This window comes from Anomaloglossus baeobatrachus, chromosome 1 (assembly GCF_048569485.1).
Source record: "Anomaloglossus baeobatrachus isolate aAnoBae1 chromosome 1, aAnoBae1.hap1, whole genome shotgun sequence".
Lineage (NCBI taxonomy): Eukaryota > Metazoa > Chordata > Amphibia > Anura > Aromobatidae > Anomaloglossus > Anomaloglossus baeobatrachus.
This window is the reverse complement of record NC_134353.1, coordinates 566,420,832-566,442,698: the sequence shown is the minus strand read 5'-3', so window position 1 is coordinate 566,442,698 and position 21,867 is coordinate 566,420,832. Positions and strand designations below refer to the sequence as shown.

The following is a 21,867-nucleotide window of genomic DNA, read 5'->3' as shown; positions in this document are numbered from 1 at the left end:
CGTTTTTACTATGTCATCTGCCATTCAGCTATGCTACATGGCCGCTGACAGCAGCAACAGACAGCCATGTAGCAGAGCTGAATGGTAAATGACAGCAGACACAGACAGAGCCGCACTGTCAGAATGAACTCGGGTGAACTTCACCCGACTTCATGGTCATGCTGCGGCTCTGTCTGCGTCGCGTCCTGATTAGCGGTCACCAGTGAAGACTCACCGGTGACCGCTAATCCCCTGAGTGACTGAAGTTAGCAGCCCTCTCTCATACTCACCGATCCCCGATCCCAGGCGCTGCACGGCATTCACACTGCTCAGGCGGCTTTTACTGTTTTGATAAAGCCGGCCGCCCATTAAACAATCTCGTATTCCCTGCTTACCCCGCCCACCGGCGCCTATGATTGGTTACAGTGAGACACGCCCCCCACGCTGAGTGACAGCTGTCACACTGCACCCAATCACAGCAGCCGGTGGGCGTGTCTATACTGTGTAGCGAAATAAATAATTAAATAATTAAAAAAAACGGCGTGCGGTCCCCCCCAATTTTAAAACCAGCCAGATAAAGCCATACGGCTGAAGGCTGGTATTCTCAGGATGGGGAGCTCCACGTTATGGGGAGCCCCCCACCCTAACAATATCAGCCAACAGCCGCCCAGAATTGCCGCATACATTAGATGCGACAGTTCTGGGGCTGTACCCGGCTCTTCCCGATTTGCCCTGGTGCGTTGGCAAATCGGGGTAATAAGGAGTTATTGGCAGCCCATAGCTGCCAATAAGTCCTAGATTAATCATGTCAGGCGTCTATGAGACACCTTCCATGATTAATCTGTAAATTACAGTAAATAAACACACGCCCGAAAAAATCCTTTATTGGAAATAAAAAACACACACATATACCCTGGTTCACCACTTTAATCAGCCCCAAAAAGCCCTCCTTGTCCGGCGTAATCCAGGATGATCCAGCGTCGCATCCAGCGCTGCTGCATGGAGGGACTCGCATCCTAGTCACCTCCCGCATTTTTATCTGCACCGATGAAAAGAACGCTTGAATAAAAAAGAAATTGTTTGGCATAGCAGCTGTTTGCGGTCGATTTTTCATCTTCCTGTTGTTTGACATGGACAGAGAGTGAGGGACAGAGATAGTGACGGACTGACAGAGATTAGTGCATGACAGACATTGTGAGGCGCTTCAGAACGCAGCTTTGCAGCTGCGCTCTGAAGCAGACCTTTTTTAAGCTGCGGTGCAGAGCGCACACCTGCGCACACAGCATCAGACACCAAAATCGTATGAGGGATGTCACACGTTACAATTCACTAGTTTCGTACTACCAAACGTCCAATGTATGAGGAATAAACGACGTGTATGCGATCACCGTATTTTCGTTCAATATCGATCGCATGTAGGTTTCACACGCAAATACATCACGAACGATGCCGGATGTGCGTCACTTACAACTTGACCCCGACGACGGATTGAAAGATCTATTGAAGTGTGTAAAGCAGGCTTTACTGTTCAGCTTTGACCAGCTGGGTAAGAGTTTAAGGAAAAAGGAAACAAAATGGGGATTAAAGCAGAATAATTATACTTACCGAGTTTCCGTGTGGCTGTCATACTGCTTCTAAGTCTACTCATTAACTGTTATGAATATTGACTGCTCCCCCACCCACTTTCTGTGACAGCCTCTGTGATTGATTGCTCTCAGACTGTGTCCCCACCCTCTGTGGTGCCTTTAAGTCTGGCACCATTGAAGTCAATAATAAGGTAATCCATATGGACCATGATGAAGGTTTAATACCGAAAAGTGTAGTTCTGCCATTTGCTGCTATTTTTTCATGTCTATGCTGGTTTTTTCACATAACTTATTTTTTATGCAAACAATAAAAGTAAGTTATAAAGAAATTTTGGACGTCCGCTTTTTCCGCTGGATTTTTTTCTTGTTATAAACTTGCCATTGTGTTGGGTCGCTCTCCTAACTCTGTGCGGGAATTCGGATTCTACTACTGGGACTGCAATCTGGGAAAATCTACAGGATTCGTGAGATGGCAAAATGTTTTTCATTCTATCTTGAGGATATCATCCCCCAAATGTCTGCTTTATCTTGGCTGGGTATCAAAATTGGGGGGAACCGCAAGCTGTTTTTTTAAAATTACTCATTTCAATGTCTCAAAAAAATCTATTTTGATACACAGCCAAGATAACGCAAACAGTTTGGGGCTGCAGTCTTCAGTTTTCTGCTTAAACTGAGCTGGAAATCAAAATACAGGGCACCCTGTGCCATTTTTCCCAATTATTTATTTATTTTTACACTCCACTAGCTAGTGAGAGGTCTGACTGCAAACAATCACAAACGCTGTCACAGAGGGTAGGTGATAAAAGCAGTGAATATTCATGAGATTTAATGAGTGGACCCAGAAGCAGTGTGACAGCCATGTAGAAACTAAGTAAGCATAATTGTCCTGTTTCAGTTCCCATTTTGCTTTCTTTTGCAGTCCCCTACCCCTTACTAACATCATTTTATAAAACTTAAGTTTGGATCCCTTAGACTAATGGGGTTAATGTGGGCTCAAGTCTAGTCCCAAAAAAGACTTTAATTTAAGACTGATCAGACCCACCAAACCTGAACATCGGCAGGTTCGCCAATTTCGAGTAATGAACAGTGGAAAGCATGCTTGCTTATCACTAATAATTAAGATTTACCTATTCCAACATAGTCATTAACAATTATAGCATGATTCTAAATGTGCAGCTTCTAAAACATATCTTCTCCTCTGTTATACTTTTCTTAAATATATGCATATATGGCACCCACATATTTCTTAAGATTGGTGCACCTTGTAATATCTATCCCTTAAACAATGCCCTTGGTGTAATTTGAATGTAAGACTCCATTACTGCAAAGGCAGCGATGCTGATCAGTGACTATTCATCCTGCCCAAATATTTCAGGGTATCTTTTCTTATTAATACCAAGTAAAAAATTTCTGTTGATTGCTCTTAGTAACTGTTTGTGATTGATTTACATACCTCAAACACATATATGGTCTACTATGAAAGGTTAGCTCCACTTAAGTTACAGTTATTTCAGTTAAACACAGTAGTAGGGATGAGTGAGCACTACCATTCTCGGGTGCTCGGTACTCATAATGATCAATTGGATGCTAGAATGTGCTCGACTTGTGTACTGAGTATAATGGAACTCAATGGGGAACTTAAGAAGTTTTCTAGTAGATCTTCTGAAAAAATGCTGGAGTTCCCCTTTGACTTCCATTACACTCAGTACATGAGACAAGCCCATCCGAGCATCAACTGTTCATTACGAGTACCGAGCCCCTGAGCATGCTTGTGCTCACTCATCCCTACACAGTAGCTGTACAAAAGTAAACACTATATAAATTGGCAAGGATAATATTACATTATTTGTCCATTGCCCTAGAATGCTGTGATTATATTATTCGCTTTCTCAATTGGCAGGGGCATATACTAAATTAGATGTACTGTAATCTGTATTCAGCGAAGACAAGACTTTCCCATAACAGAGACTGGAGATGGCAGTTGCTTGGATTCAATTCTATGTAGACCAGAGGAGGTAAGCGCTAAAAGCAGAGTGAGGAGCAAGAGGCAGAGGGAGGAGCTAGAGGCAGAGCTCCTCCCTCCTCTTCTCCCTTCTATCTAGCTAGAATTTTATCTGTAGCATCTCTCATCTCCTATCAAATTAATGGGAAAGTCTTCACTGAATACAGATTTTATCTCAGAATTGAGAACTTTGAAAATGACTGATCAATCCTGTCAGAGAAAGAAGATTTCTTTCAAAGTTGCTTATTATCATGTGCACCATTGATTTAAGAAAACATTTTAAACAACGTTACGATTTAAGGGTTTTCTCACATCTGTGTATAAAGAATCAGTCCGATTTTCTTCCAGAAATATTTCAATTGTCATAAGCGTGTGTGTGGGTTTTTTTTCTCTCCTAACATCTGTATGGAGTCTGCTTTTTTTTCTCAGAAGCTATTATTGTACGATCATTTAGAGGACCATTTACATTATTCTACTGTATGCTATAGAATGGTAATGTATCTGTGGCGCCCCAGGACCTGGTCGCCACAACAGCATTGCCCCTCCAAAGAGTTAATGCTGAGCCTGGAGGTAATTGGGAGGTCTATTGGCCAGTAAGTTTAACATCCAACGCAGTTCTCCCTCAGGCCAGCAGGGGGAGCTCTGAACCTGGAGTTCCAGGGAGCATTCCTTAAGTCTGGCCTGAGGGAGGAGTTAGTGGTCAGTCTGTAGGAGGAAGCAAAGTGTGCAGACGCAGAGTGTGCTGTCCTGTGGAACTGGGGCCTAGAGCTGGAACAGCTTGGCCCAGTGAAACAGGAGGAGCAGAGAGGCACAGAGGAGACTCGGACATCGGAGTCTGTGGCCACCAGGCCTAAAATACTCCCTGGTAGCCGAATCCGAAGGGCAGGAGAGCTGCAAGCACCTGGCCCATAAACAGCCCGAAGGTACAGCTGCATCATCAGGGCCCGGTGTGGACTCCAGCAGAGAAGCACCATAGAGGGTCTGTGCAGCCTACCACAGAGGGAAAGGGACGTACCACCGGTCCCAGCAGAAAGAGGGCCATTGCTAAATCCAGAGAACAGGGTCCTAGCACAGTAAAGAAAAGAACAGGAGTAGGCCTCATACTCATCTGGCCAAAACGACATCTCAGTTACTTCCAGGCCGGCCAGAGCCCTCTACCACCTGTAACGGTCTCCCAGGACTAACCGTTTGTGAAGTAAAAGAGGAGAAGGTAAAGAGACTGTTGTTTGTGCCTGTTTCTTTCATTGCCTGTCGGCCCTGCACCGTGTTATCCACACAACACCATAGACTCTCACAAGCACCAACAGTGTCCCCGGGGCACCGCTCCACCTGTGGGGAGCAGTACCACCAATGCTGCCATATCATCACCCCGGAGGCCTTACACAGCAGCGGCGGCTTAATAGCCGCATACCACAGGTGGTGTCACGGACACAAACTTTAATCACCCCCAAGTTTTCAGCCATTTTAACTGACACCCACCAGGGCCACGGAGTCTGGCTCCGCCACCACTGACTACCCCCGGACTAGTGCGTCCCGGCACCGGGTGTCCCATAGCCCTGGGGTGGGCGAGTCATATCAGTAAAAAAGGACAGTATGCATATAGTCCATGTGCCTTCCATTTTTTTTAACCCTGTAGACTTGCATTGGCGAGTATCGGCTGTTTTATTCAACTATACGCCGCAGCATGCTGAGGTTTTTTCAAAAACAGCTGAGAAAAAGAATTGTAAATCAACACTGCCTTATTGATTAACATTGGTGCAAGTGCAATGCATTTTTTTTTAATTGAACTCCATGTATTTAGATGCAGATGTGAGCGAACCCTTACGGAAAGAGTACTTACATACTTGCGAAAGTATTCGGCCCCCTTGAATTTTTCCACCTTTTCCCACATTTCAGGCTTCAAACATAAACATAAAAATTTTAATGCTATGGTGAAGAATCAACAACAAGTGGGAAACAATTGTGAAGTTGAACGAAATTTTTTGCTTATTTTAAACTTTTGTAAAAAAGAATAAACTGAAAATTGGGGCGTGCAATATTATTCGTTCCCTTTACTTTCAGTGCAGCAACTCACTCCAGAAGTTCATTGAGGATCTCTGAATGATCCAATGTTGTCCTAAGCGACTGATGATGATAAATATAAGCCACCTGTTTGTAATCAAGTCTCCGAATAATTGCACCTGCTCTGTGATAGGCCCCCTTAACACATCCGTGAAAATCACGCACGTGTTTCACGGACGTGTCAAAGGTGCGTTTTCCCCTTCATGTGCCATGTTTATGGCACTACGTGTGTTCTCCGTGTGTTATCCGTGATAACACACGGAGAATGAGAACTTCAACTCACCTGTCTCTGGCGTCGCTGTCCGTGGTGCTGATCTTCGGTCTCCAGCCCTGCTGACTCCCCGCTGCTGCTGCTTCCGGCCGCAGTGAAGTGAATATTAAATGAGCATAATCAGCGGCGGTCGGCAGCAAGTGACAGCAGTGGCAGAGACAGGAGGGCTGGAGAAGGTGAATAAAGGTTTGTTATTTTTTTGTCTGACACGTGTGTTTCTCCGGTGCGTGTCACACGGGACTGCATCCACACTACATCCATGTGGTACGTGTGCGGGCCATGTGACACCCGTGCTGCTGGAGAAAAACGGACATGGACACGGGCTCACTTATGCTCCACATGGAGGCACGGGCCAATGGCTGCACACGTGCGTGTACATAAACCCATTGATTTTGTCTCCGTTACATGCGGGCATGGACCTAGCATGTACCGGAGACGCCTGCATGTGAAGGGGGCCGTAGGCTCAGTGCTCTGTTTAAAGCCTAGAGAGCATCATGAAGACCAAGGAACACAACAGGCAGGTCTGTGATACTGTTGTGGAGAAGTTTAAAGACGGATTTGGATAGAAAAAGATTTACACAACTTTAAACATCCCAAAAAGCACTGTGCAAGCGTTCATATTGAAATGGAATGAGTATCATACCACTGCAAATCTACCAAGGCCCAGCCGTTCCTCAAAAATGTAATCTCAAACAAGGAGAATACTGATCAGAGATTCAGCCAAGAGGCCCATGATCACTCTGGATGAACTGCAGAGATCTACAGCTGAGGTGGGAGAGTCTGTCCATAGGACAACAATCAGTCGTACACTGGACAAATCTGGCCTTTATGGAAGAGTGGCAAGAAGAAAGACATTTCTCAAAGATATCCAAAAAAAATGTAGTTTAAAGTTTGCCACAAGGCACCTGGGAGACACACCAAACATGTGGAAAAAGGTGCTCTGGTCGAATGAAACCAAAATCTAACTATTTGGGCACAATGCCAAATGATATATTTGGCGTAAAAGCAACACAGATCATCACCCTGAACACACTATCCCTACTGTCAAACATGGTGGTGGCAGCAACATGGTTTGACCTTGCTTTTCTTAAGCAGGGACAGGGAAGATGGTTAAAATTGATGGGAAGATGTATGGAGCCAAATACAGGACCATTCTTGAAGAAAACCTGTTGGAGTCTGCAAAAAACCTGAGACTGGGACGGAGATTTGTCTTTTAACAAGACAATGATCCCAAACATAAAGCAAAATCTACAATGGAATGGTTCACAAATAAATGTATCCAGGTGTTAGAATGGCCAAGTCAAAGTCCAGACCTGAATCCAATCGAGAATCTGTGGAAAGAGCTGAAAACTGCTGTTCACAAACGCTCTCCATCCAACCTCACTCAGCTCAAGCTATTTGCAAAGGAAGAATGGGCAAGAATTTCAGTCTCACGATGTGCAAAACTGATAGAGACATACCCCGAGCAACTTGCAGCTGTAATCGCAGCAAAAGGTGACGCTACAAAGTATTAACTTAAAGGGGCTGAATAATATTGCACATCTCACTTTTCAGTTTATTATTTTTTATAAAAGTTTAAAATAAGCCATAAATTTCGTTCAACTTCACAATTGTGTCCCACTTGTTGTTGATTCTTCACCATAAGATTAAAATTTTTTATCTGAAAAATTCAAAGGGGCTGAATACTTTTGCAAGGCACTGTATATCAGGCATTTAAATATTACCTGGTTATATGCCACAAATGGTCAAAAAAAGAATATCCATTTAAATAATGGAATTGGTCTACATTCTGCTCAAGTGTCTTAAACAGGCCCAAGTCTTCAAAAAATAACATGATTCTTGCAATTTGGCAGAGGACAACCCTTTTCAACCCTCTTTGCTGCAGGTGATATACTGTATTTTTCGGACCATAAGACGTACTTTTTTTCCCCCAAATGTTGGGGGAAAGTGGGGGGTGCGTCTTATGGTCTGAATGTGGCTGCGGGGAATGAGGGTGCTGCGGTGGAGCGGGTCTTCGGGGGCACGAGCAGGCTGTAGCAGCACCTGCCATCACCACGTGGGCCCGCTCATTAGATATGAGTGCCCATCATCTCTCAGCGCTGAAGTCAGCGCTGACAGGTGGGCGGGGTGATGGGCGGGGGGTGCGCGCATAATTAACAGCCGGCCCACTTGATCTCCCTTGGCAACTACAGCCTGGAGTGATCATGTGCGGCTATATTCACTGCCACCGTGCATCATTATCAGTGCGGGGTGCAGTGAATCAGTGTACTCACCCGTCACCGTGTGTGGAGCCGTTCCCCTGCAGAATCGCGATGTCTTCCTTTCTGTGCCGGTCAGCTGATCTGTGTAGAGAGCGGTGAGAACAGCTATGACGTCATTGCTGTGCGCGCCGCTAGTGTCCACACCGATCAGCTGACCGGCACAGACAGGAAGACATCGCGATGCCGCAGACAACAGTGACGGCTCCACTCAGCAGCGCTGCAGCTGAGACAGAGAGGAAGATGATCGGTGCTGCAGGGAGTGAGGAAAGGTGAGTATGAACGTTTATTTTTTTTTCTGTGCCACAGGATACAGGCCATATACCAGGATGGGGATATTTTATGTGCAGGATGGGGGTATTTTATGAGCAGGATGGGGGTATATTATGAGCAGGATGGGGGGTATATAGCAGGATGGGGGTATATGAGCAGGATGGATGGGGTATATAAGCAGGATGGGGGTATATAGCAGGATGGATGGAGGCTATATGAGCAGGATGGATGGGGTATATGAGCAGGATGGGGTATATGAGCAGGATGGGGGTATATAGCAGGATAGGGGTATATGAGCAGGATGGAGGTATATGAGCAGGATCATATACAAGGCAGGAGGATCGTTACCAGAATGGGTTATCTTAGTAGAGAATTTGGGGACATTATTTCCATAACAGTGTCAGCAGCAGATCCTCGCCCCATAACAGTGTGTCATGACCACATTTTTTGGTTAAAATTTTATTTTCCTATTTTCCTCCTCTACAACCAGGGTGCGTCTTATGGTCAGGTGCGTCTTATAGTCCGAAAAATAAGGTAGCTTATGACATATGGTCTATTGGCAATGAATATAATAGTGTCCAATTCAATTAAAAATGTTCATTTAATGGCTTTATATTTCGAATCAGAATAAGTCTCTCTAAAAAACTCACACTGATCTGATCTACCCCAGTCTGACACCTTGTTTTCACCTACAATAACCATCCACAACCATTACATGATGACTGGATTGCGTCTACCATTCTTTAGTTAATCTTACATACAGTTCTATGTTCCTGTACACTTTATAGAAATAACACAATAAGTAGATAAGTGAATGTCTTGCTCTAGACAAACAACGGTGGTAGGCAATACAATAAAAAGCTGGGATCATTTTTAAACATTAGAGAGCAATTCACTGGGAAAATGTAATGCATAAATACGGAAAAGAAGTATATGACACAGTGTTTTAATCTGCAGGACAAAATCGTTTCAGCAAGGGCAAGCTCTTCATTTTCAGGCTTACTGCAACATATGTATTAAGATTTTTACATTTGGATTGCGAACACTGATGATATAATAGCAGATTGCTTCATGAAAGTCAAAATAATCACCAGGGCTCAGACCACTCATATTGGATAATTTGTAGGCTTTCAAAATTCCACTCAGACTTTATTCTCGAAATTAAAAAAAAAAGGATCACATATGTCTTAAATTAAATCAGCGTGAAAATCTCTGCTCACTTCACCCTAATGATAGGGTTACAGTACAGGCATGCTGTGTAGATCTAATACCAGGCAGCTGACGGTGCTGAAAATGGGGAGTATCTCTTTGACACTAATTTGAATGTAATACAACAGCATTGCAAAAAAGTCCCCCACCTCCAGCATCTTTCCAAAGATCCTTGCTTTGACAAGATTCATACTCTCTGTGATGTGTCAATTAGTTGGCAGTTTACCACTGACAGCCTCAGGATTAAGTCTCAGAACAGAACTTATTTCTGCCCAAACTGTCTGAAGTCAGAGACAGATCAAATGCTTTGTGAAGCAGCTAGAAATATTATCCAGAACTAAACATGATACTATTTTTGTGTCCAAAAATGTTCAGTGTGCTAAAAATGCTTTCCATCCAATAAACAATTTGTAATGTGCATACATAGCAAATACACACACACAGTATACATAGGAAAAAAGAAGTAATACAGTGTAAACAAGTAATTGAAACTGCAAAAATAATAATAATATTGCATGAAGATTTACACTAATGCACATTATAGTACCGTTTCCATAATTCATAAGTATTGTTGCTATCAAATTGAGAATACAAATAATTGACAAATTTAACACTATTGCAACTAGATTATTACAAGGAATGGAAGGCCTCCCATATGATGAGAGGTTGGAAAAGTTGGTCTTGTTTAGCTTAGAAAAAAAGATGTCTCAGAGAAGATCTCATTTACAAGTATACATACATGTATGATCAGTACAAAAGACTGGCACATGACTTATTCCTTCCAAAGTCTATGCAAAGGACAAGGACTCACTATGGTGAAAGAAAGGTGATTCTGTAAGCAAAATAGGAAAAAGTTCATAGTTAGAACAGTCAGACTGTGGAATGTCCTACCACAAGAGGTAGGAATAGTGTGGAGCAGTCAGACTATGTGAAAGCCCTACCACAAGAGGTAGGAATAGTGTGGAGCAGTCAGACTATGTGAAAGCCCTACCACGAGAGGTAGGAATAGTTTAGGGTAGTCAGACTGTGGAAAGCCCTACCACAAGAAGTAGGAAACGTTTAGAGCAGTCAGACTGGGGAAACCCTACCTTAGGAATTGCATTAACTAATAAAGGGCTGGATGATTTCCACAGTGTACATAAAATTGTGGGTTATAGATAATTTTGTATAGTTAATGGAAAAAGGCTTAATTTAATGGACCTAGGTCTTTTTTAAAACTTCTGTATGCAGCTATGTATCTACGTAACTATGATTTTTTTTCAATATTAAAAATAACAAAAATTGCAGATGAAATGCACTTAACTCAAATGTAAATGACTATGCTTTCTGTATAAGGAAAATTATATGGCACTAACTAACCAAATAAAAACATTCTTTTAGTGACTCTTGTGAACAAACTGGATAAAAATGGGGATGACACAAAGCACACATATTATGGCCATTTTGAAGCTCTGGAGCTTTGTGTCAAATGGAGCAGAGATGTCCATGCATGGTCAGAACTCTACTGATCAGTCACTTATCCACTATTCAAAGGATAAGGGGTAACTTGATTTTTGACGAATAGTCCTTTAATACTTGGATTAAGGATGGAATGCTATAACTTATTAAACTTATTTAAAGAACAGTGCTTAGCTAATCACAGGGCAATGAATGGAGAAGAGGCCAGGCATGCACATCCTCCCTCCATACAGGATGGAGTTGTAGAGCTTCAATCTTGGTATTGCTGGTGGTACCAGTGGTCGGACCCCAGAGATTATCAAGTAATTAAATATCATATGGCTAGGGAATCACTTGTTTTTTCGAATAATTTTTTAAAACGTGGATTACGGATCTACTGCTGTAACAGTGCTTGGCTAATTCCCTAATCAATGAATGGCAAAAGGCCAAGGATGCACATCTATACTCCATTCAGGAATGGAATTGGTATCTTTGGCTGTCCCAGTAGTATACACTTAAGAAATCAAAAGTTATTATCAATCATATGGATAGGAAATAATTCATTTTTTTTGGGGGGGGGTGGATTAGCCCTGTACTACCTGTATTAACACTAGAGCTACTGAGGTAGTTATTTTGACTACTTTGCACGATGTATTTCTATATAGGTGTCACAAGTCCAGTAGTTCTAGTGTTAAGGGTCTCCTGGCTATCATGATAAAACTTTTTTGAAGAACTTCTTAAGAACCTTTGTGTAATTTTAAATTAACACATCAATATACTATTTGGATCATTTACATTCTAAGCATATCAATATCACCTAAGGATTTAACCTTGATTTAACCTTGTTAAAAGCTTACACATGGGATACCTTTCAGTAATTTATCTGTGCATATAATCAATGTTTTGGCTGGACATAGAGGACATGGATCTTGAGTAGATCAACAAAATGTTGCAGATTCTAACCTGAAGGATTTGACCCTGGGGTATCATTATCAGTACACATCTTCTGGTTATTGACACAAGAGTTGCCAACTATCTTTATTGACCATTGATTTGTGTCAGGAAAAGAGTAATATAAATGGCACGTATGGGTCTATTCAAGTAGTTTCCAATGAGAGATGGGATGGGTCAGCTTCAAACAAGTCTATCTATCTATCTATCTGTCTATCCTTCTATCTATCTACCTATATCTATCTATCTATCTATCTATCCATCTATCTATTATCTATCCATCCATCTATCTATCTATTCATCATTTTTATCAATCTATCTATCTATATCTATCTATCTATTTCTATCTATCCCTCTATCTATCTATCTATCCCTCTATCTATCTATCTATCTATCTATCTATCTATCTATCTCTATCTATCTATCTCTCTATCTCCATATGTGTGTTAAAAAAAAAATCAAAAATGTCCTCTCAAGTAATGCAACACATATAAAACTTGTCAAGACCTTTCTATTATGGAGTGAATAACACTTTTCATTACATCCAATTAGAAAAATAGTAAATGTGTCATAATCTGAAGATGATATTTTACATTACATAAAACCTAACATATGCTGTAACGTAACATAGTCTACTTAATCTTCACATATAGCCCTTATTTTCCTCAATGTTATTTTGCTATGACTGCAGAACTCACTGCATGCATAGAAAATACTTCCCTTTAGCACTTTTATACATATTTATACATTTTATATATTAGTGCATAGGAGCTGTCAAAAAGGCCTAACTACCTAGTTATGGCCAAGCATAGAATGACAGCATTTTAAATATTCCATCTTCTTCAGGACCAAGTGAATAATTTAATGAATTCATCCATGGAACTAAACAATACAATTGTTATTGAGAAGATTTTAGTATAGAATTGCCTTTTGCACGCTGCAAAAAATTCTGAGGGTGGGTGTATTTTGTAAATTATTTAGGAAAATGTAATTTATATTATTTTTTTTATAAGTGTAAGTTTGCATTGAATTTCAAAATCTAAAGGCATTGTGCAATAGCTTAAGGCAGAGGTGACGGTAATTCATTCCTGTGAGGCGCAAGGGACATCTATAAAAATATTTGATGGATTTTTTTACTTTTTAGGCTTCTTGTTGGTTGTTCACAAAAATGTATAAAAATGTGTAAAATATCTGTAAACTTGATGCAATTATTATAAATGATGTTCAGTCACTAAACATTAATACATGTAACAGAATATTTATTATAAAAAAAGTATCAGTACTTATAGTAATTAGGGTTTGGGGAATATTTTTAAAGTCAACATCCAGTTTCATGTGGTTTTTCAGTATTTCGCACATTGAAACCTGGATGATTCACCAATTTTAACCACAATTTGCTTTATCTCTATCTCTAATTTTCACTTGTTTTGGGCTAGTGTGGAGACAACGAAGCAATTAAGTATGAAAGGTAATTGTTTTTGGGTTTCTATATTGCACATATTCATAAACAGCTCCTTTAACAGGGTGATAGTGCAGTGTGGTGGGCACTCTTGCTGTGGGGCAGTGTGGCCTGGCGTCATGGGGAGTCAGCCTTGCAGCATGGCTGTTGTGAGGCACCAGGTTCACCTACCCTGCTGGTACACTGTCGCTGTGGTGGTGGTTGGCAGGCAGCGCCGCACCTTTTAAGGCTTCATATAAGTTAGGGACCCACTCAGAGGTTCACCGTGATGTGGCAGAACCTCATATTCACGTATTTAAATTTTTGCCTAGCGGCGGTAGATCAACTGATGATTTTTGGATGTGTGGTTCATGTCTTTTTCTCCAGCTTTGTTACATGTTCATGAACAGCAGCAACAAGAAGAGCATCATATGGTTGTTATGATCAGTGTAGCTGTAAATCCAGTTTCTGAGTGAGATAATAAACTTACTAGAACACTGGACAAACTTTATGGTATTCCAAATACAATATGGATCTAATTTTGGTTCAAAATGATATGGCACTTAAAGATACAGTCCTTATATGGCTCTTTATATGTAGCCATTAAATAGAAGTCTGGAATGGGCATTAAAGGGTTATTCCCATCTTCCCATCTCCAAGATCCGATCATAAGATATAGTGGTATAATAATAATAATAATAATAATAATAATAATAATATGAGAAAATACCTCCAATTAGAAATGTAAGATAGTTCTCCTCATTCACTATGTCACTTGCCTCTTGTGCAGGGCATTATAGAACGTTAGGTATCCATGGTTACAACCGCGCATAGAGTCACAGTTAGTCAGTTGCTTGTGGTCATAACCATGGTATACCTAAGGTCCTGCAATGCCGTACACAGGAGTAAGCAACATAGTGAATCAGGAGAACTATACTACATTTGTAATTGGAGGAATTTGCTATTATTACTATTATTATTATTATTCCTACTACATATTGGGATAGGACCTTGCAGATGGGAATACTCCTTTAAACACATCAGCAGTGTGGCACAGGTTATACACCACATCAAAAATTAATTTACCACCTTCAGAGTATGCTCACACAAGGCAATAGAAAATTGTTCCCATTCTCATCCATAGAATCATAGAACAAAAGAGTTGGAAGGGACCTCCAGGGTCATCGTGTCAAACCCCCTGCTCAATGCAGGATTCACTAAACCATCTCAGATAGATGTGTGCCCAGCCTCTGTTCACAAAAGTAGGAAAATTGTCTTCTCACTTTCATTTGTGTGCTGTCCGTACATTTCATTTACAATTATTTACAGAACAATTTACAGTGTCTTATGCTACACAATGGTAATGTATCCATAAAAAACGGATGCCATTAGGATGGGCCACATGGTATCTAATTTTGTTCTCACACCCATAGACATGAATAGGTGAGTCTCGTCCAATTTATGCTTACATATGTAAGCTACTGCCACTTTTTTCCTCATGTCAAATACAGCAAAGAAAAAAAAATTGCAGATCTGCACTGCCTCATTGAATAACATTGGTACCAGTGCAATCCCTTTTTTCATTACATTGGACTCATCCGCATTTCACACTAGTGTGAATGAGTCCTTAATATGGTCACTACCTTATGATACAAATTTAATACAATATCAAAACATGAGAAGAAAACACTTGTGATCCTGCAATCCTCATCAAAACCAGAGACGCATAAAACATAGACATCTCATGGCAGAATATTGGGGAAAAAAGGATATTTTTTTAAAATCTGCTTCCCTTGCATTACACATCATACAATATTGTGAGCAAAGTGGTACATGAGAAAACTGTGAAATTACGTCCTAGTGGTCATAATATTAATCATGATTTGTACAGCTGACATGTATGCCTCACAGGCAGGAGTGGAATCACATTCCACTCATATCTGTTACCCCTTAAATAGCGCTGTCAAGATGTGAAAGCGCTATTTTAATGATGATCACGCTAAAACTGTAAGTACCAGCTACCATCAGAAGTCAAGTGACGTGATCACGTGGAGCTGATAGTTGCCATGGTAGCACAGGGTCATGTGATGACTACTGTAGCTATCATGGCTCACTTCCTGTTTCACACGGCCGAGTACTATGTGAGACAGTAGATGATCATTTCTGGTGTTCACAGCTATGTAGCTGTGATCTACAGAAAGTAATGAGTGATCAGGCAGCTGATCCTTATAGTCCCCTAAGTGGACTAGTAAGATAAAAGAAAAAGAAAAAAAAGTTTTAAAAGATTAAAAATATTAAAAAACCCCTAAAAGTTCAAATCACTCCCCCATTCACACCATTGAAAATTAAAGGGTTAAAAAAATAAAACAATATACACAAATTTGATATTGCCGCATTCATAAATGCCCAATTTATAAAATATAAAATCAATTAATCTGATCCGTAAATGGCATAGCAGCAAAAACATTACAAATGTTTTTTGGTTGACACAAATTTTGCGCAAAATGCAATAACAGGCAATCAAAAAGTAGCATCTGCGTAAAAATGGTACCATTAAAAACGTCAGCTTGAGACGCAAAAAATAATCCATCAATGAGCCATAGATCGCAAAAAGTGAGAAAGCAAAGTGTTGCGGAAAATGGCACAAAACGTGCACCACATTTTTTGGACAAACTTCAGATTTTTTTTAACCTCATAGATAAAAGTAATCCTATAAATTTTGGTGTTCACAAGTCGTACTGACCTGAAGCATCAAACCGATTCATCAGTTTTACCATATAATTAACGCCGTGAATAAAATATCTCTAAAACAATCGTGCAATCACAATTTTTTTACGACTCTCGGAAGAAGGGGAGTGAAAAAAAATGGAAAACGGAAAATCTGTCGGGGGTAAAGGAGTTAAACATTATAAATGTAGTCCTACCATTTTATGATCAGGTAAAAACCATATCATGCAATTTTTTAATTCTGTGGAGCCATAACATGGCAATACTAGTCTTTTAGGCGACTTTGCAGTACATCCATATGTCTTCTGGTAAAGAATATATCATCATAGATTCCATATTGTGAACAAATAGTACCCTCCAATATGTATGTTAGATTGTGTGCCTCCATACAGCCCCCTGTTTATTTTGTGTGAGGCCTTATGGTGTGATAAAGTAATAAAGTGGCCAGGTATGCCAATCTCAAACAGCTAAACTATAGGAAAAATTCTCAACACTTTAGAAAATAAAAACATATTTTTGTGTCCTTTTTACTGTTTGGGCCCACAATACTCTCTTACCACCAACATTCCATTATTTTCATATCCAGATATGTTTTCGAAGTGCACTGGGCCTAAAACCTATTTTCAGTATCTGCTTGTATTACATCACTACCAGATTTCACAGATTTCTTTTTTCTCAAAATGATAAAGCCATGTCCAACTATTTTCAACGGCACTTAAAAATTACTGAGCAATGCCACCACAGAGAAGGCTCCAATATTTCATTGACTGTGCTTAAATAATGGAAGTTCACTGTACGGGAGAACACCCATGGTCTTCCCACGGTGGATAGCTGGTTGATACATGTTGTATCATTAAAAAATAAGCACATATTTAAGTAAATAAAATAATGTGTCACAAGAAACGTATTTAGAATCCACTAGAGTTTCAGCAGATAAAGGAGGCTCAGTCTGAACCTTTCAGATTTTATGCATATATGTATGTACAGTACATGTTCATTTTCCAATCAGCGTGTTGAACGAAAACGTCTCTTTTGTTATCACTGAGCATAAAAAAACTATTCCGGTGGGCCATATATATGCACACATTTTATAAGGCCATGAACCAAATACTTTACCTAATAAAAGTATGATGACAAAAAACTACAGATAAGTAAAGAAAGGGTTAGTAACATTCACACAATGTGTAACGTCTTGGGGCGCAGTAACTTAATTAATTAAAATATTTTCTGGTGTAGGATTTAACATTGCCAAATTATTATTTGTAACTTGGTAACTTTTCTCAATGTCAATGCTGCTCCCAAATATATTTTTCAAAGAAACAGCAGAATGGACTTTCAACAAAACTGTACAAAGGCGGATACATTAGTCTGCTGTTTAAAGGCGAGCAACAACAACAATATATGTATTTGTAGGTACGGTATATATATATATATATATATATATATATATACACACTGTATACTTTTATATATATATATATATATATATATACATACATATATTTACATATATATTTATATATATATATATATATATAAAAAATCTAAAAATATATATATGTATGTATATATATATATATATATATATATATAGATATATATACACACATATGCATATATATGTACATACATATATGTATTTATACATATATATATAGAAAATAGGAGGTGATATATATATATATGTATATATATATATATATATATATATATATATATATATATATAAAAATATATATATGTATAGATAGACAGATATAGGTATAAAATATATAATTGTGTGCGTGTGTGTATATATATATATATATATATATATATATATATAATATATATGCCCGTATGCATTTTTATGTACATACATATATGCAGCTATATGTTTATTTGTGTGGAGATATATATATATATATATATATATATATATATATGTATATATATAAAATATTCTTCAAAGGTGATATATATGTGTGTATATATATAAGTATTTGCGCTCACACATGTCAGGTGATCATATCATCCTACTTACAGTAAAATGCATCTATAAGTCACACTTTGTATATGTATGACCATGTGTTAACATGTAATACCTATAATATGTGCATAAGACCAAAACCATAATGACAAGGTACTTTAATATTACATGGGTCTGCTAACAACTTCAGTCCCAAACAATGAAACTTCATTGTGCGTTGGAGTTAATCGGTCTACTATTATACAAATACCAGGCAGCAATGTATATGATTGATGTAATTGTTCAACAAATATCACTTTTGGGTGAAAATAAAAAGTGCTCTGCTCTGTGAAAATGAGGCAAGATATTTGATACGTCTATATATCTGATAATGGAAAGCCCTTCAATTGTGTATTTCATGCTTGGTATAGTCACTAATATGACTGGGCCCACGAAGCTCAACAATAACCTTCCTAGCAAACAAAAGACTTAGAGGTGCATTCTGTAAAACTACATTTCTATTATTCTATGCTGTGATTACTACAACTATGATCACTAATAACAGTAATAAGTTCACCCACTTAGCGGTGTACCATGTTTGATATATGTAAGAGCATGAATAAAGTGTGCACCTCAACACATTTTACTAGTGAAATATAGTCAGATATTCCTGCTTTTGTCCTCAGCATATGTGGTGTTTCTAGCAGATATGACTGTAGTACTAATAAAAGAATAGAGCAGCATATTTGCCTTCTCCTCATCTGCAACTGTAAGCAAATACAGGTATACCTTATTAGTAAGAACTCCTATAGTAAGCACACGTTAGAGGAATTAATCATTCATTCCCTGAAGACTGCTTATGTATTTCATCGGGCCATTATCTGATCTGAATAACAAGAACAATTGCATAATAAAGCACATAACTGCTGATACAAGCAACTTTTGCTTCTCTGGTTTACAAAACAACTTCCCTTGATTATAAGAGACAAATGTAATTTTATGATATTTCTTAAAAAGTGGCAGAATTCCAGGACTGCTCTCTCCTAGATTCAAACCATTTTCTCATTGGCCAACACTGCAGGGGGCAGCAATCTAGGTCATATTGGAACAATATTAAGTTTCTGGGAATTTCAATGAGAGAATGTTAATCATATCAACATATAAAACTGGGCGAACTAAAATACGCAGAGCACAAGTAGAAATGCAAGTTTATCCAGTACAATATTATATCTACTATCTATCTATCTTTCTATCTATCTATTAATCTATCTCCTATCTACCTATTTATCATCTATTATTTATGTGTCATCTTTCATCTATTATCTGTCTATTATCTATGAATCTATCTATGTACCTATATATCTATCTAGTATCTATATATTTATTATCTATCTATCCATCTATTGTTCTATCTATCTTTCCAATCTATATATCCCTATCTATCTATCTATCTATCTATCCATCCATCCATCTATCTATCCATCTGTATATTATCTATCTATGAATCAATCTATCCCTCTATCTATCTACCTATATCTATCTATCTATCTATATCTATCTATCTGTCTATCCTTCTATCTATCTATCTATCTATCCCTCTATCTATCTTTCTATCTATCTATCTATCTATCTATCTATCCTTTATCAATCTATCTATCTATCCCTTTATCTATCTATCTATTATCTGTCTATCTAATTATCTATCTCATATATGATATATCCCTTTATGTCATGTTTATATAATCTGATTTAATATTACAACATACAGTATAACTGAGAGACCTATTGGCCAGAGTATGATGAAAGCAGAGTGACTATGTCATAAAATGGAAAGTAAAGTATGTTAACTCCCTTTTGTATGACACCGTGCTACCATTTTGGAGACATTATCCAACTTTTGAAATATGCAATGCTAAACAATACGGAATAAGAGAGGCCTCTCTGGTCTTATTCTACCTAAATTCATACCCCTTTAAGAAGAGTTAAATGCTAATACGTTAATATAAGGCTGTCTGACCCACATAACACTGAATTGGCCATTACTTTGATCTTTTCATTAGTTCTTTGTTTTGATTATGCAAAGCTTTAGAGTGTGATTAAATCTAATGGGTGTATTAACTTTAAGAAGAAACTTTCCTTAAGGTAATGACACAGTTTAAACAAGCTAATAAGCAATATCTGCAAATGGGGATGTAAAAAAAAGAAAAGAATACTTCCTTTCTACTCCAACCATTCCAATGTGTGCAGTAAACACATATGATTAATAGACAGGTCTCCAGGTTATTGGTGAATGGTATGGTTCCATGCATCCTTACCTAGAGGACGTCTGCCTATAAACTATAGGAATTATGATGGTACATTAGACATTCAATTATCATCCTCTCCAGCCCAGATGTAAAGACCATATGGTTTCATAACCTCTGAATGTAGTTAATCTGGCAATGCTTATAGTGTGTTAATATCAAGAGGCGGAATACTGTAAGATTATGTGGATTAGTGTTAGGATTCTGCTCTCATAGGACAATGCTTTGTAAAGTTTGATAGAAGACATCATGCAATCCACTGACCATGGGCTGCATCTGCTCTGACTTATGACATGGAGCTTGCTGTCCAGACCAGTAACACAGTATATGCCAAACTTTAAGCCTTGTTATAAATACAGACACCAGGAGCCAAGCAATGTAACCACAACCAGTGCACACAGCTCCCACAGCCTCCTGGCACAGCAGCACTAGTGTGCACAGAGCACAGCCCTGCACAATACAGCCCAAAGACACCTCTGCCCCAGCCTCCTGCCCAAGCAACTCCAGCCAAGTTCACACCATGACTGGCATCTCACAGAAAAGCAAAGGAGAAACTCTGGTACTTACTAGTGCAGCCAGCTATGTCCCCCAAGGAAACCCAGAGGAGTCTTCTGTGTCTTATCCTCCCAGACTGTTTAATTCCACACAAAGAGAAGCAAAGTATGAACTGCAAGAAAGAACAGACACATGGGTGAGTCAGCCTCGGGTCCCACCTGCACCTTCTCCTCCTGCTGCAGGACACTGGCTAGCACACCATAGTCCCGTGGAAATAAGGAATAAAGTGCTTTTTTGTAAAGGTACAGTACCTGCACTCTCCCCCGCTGATGCTGGGAGCCAGGGAGAGAAAGAGAGTGGAGGAGGAGGAGGAGGGAAGAGACTGAGTGCGAGCGCAGGAGGAGGAGATGGAGGAAGAGGATGACTTGGGAAGGGTAGTCACAAAAAGTGAGAGAAGCCTCAGTGATGAGCTACAGCAAGGAGCAGTGAGGAGAGAGGGGAGGAAGATGCTCTGCTGCTGCTGCGGGCGCTGTGAGGAGAGCAGGCTCATCAGCTCTGTGCCTGTGAAACCGAGGATTGGGTTTCCCATCAGAATGTGTTACTGCTCAGCACGGGAGCGTGCATGGCAGCTGTCCATGGTGCTGATGTCCTCCTGCCACAGAGCTCCATGCACGCACACTTCTGCTGGCTGATTACAGCACAGGCATGTGCTATTATTATTAGGGTCCACGTGTTCTGCTGACAAGAAGACATTCTGCAAGAAACTACAGCTGACACAGCCTCCTCATGTCCGGCCTTACCACATCCTACAGCCGAACATGACTTCTCTGCTCTGGTTACTTCTGTACTGCAATTATGGAATAAAGATGTAAGAAATAGGGTTCCATTTATTTCTTTATTTACTATCTATCTATTTATCTATCGATTCT

The 21,867-nt window shown here is 39.4% G+C and overlaps 1 long non-coding RNA gene across 1 annotated transcript in view; it reads right to left on the bottom strand.

Moving 5' to 3' along the window:
* LOC142245108 (uncharacterized) overlaps positions 1-21,654 on the bottom strand; it is a 1,140,303-nt gene extending 1,118,649 nt beyond the window's left edge. Inside the window, exons 1-2 of the long non-coding RNA XR_012724730.1 lie at positions 21,250-21,654; positions 21,011-21,110 (exon numbers count right to left, since the gene is read on the bottom strand). This is a non-coding gene — a long non-coding RNA (uncharacterized LOC142245108). The remainder of the gene's footprint in view (positions 1-21,010; positions 21,111-21,249) is intronic.
* Positions 21,655-21,867: the final 213 nt, after the last annotated feature.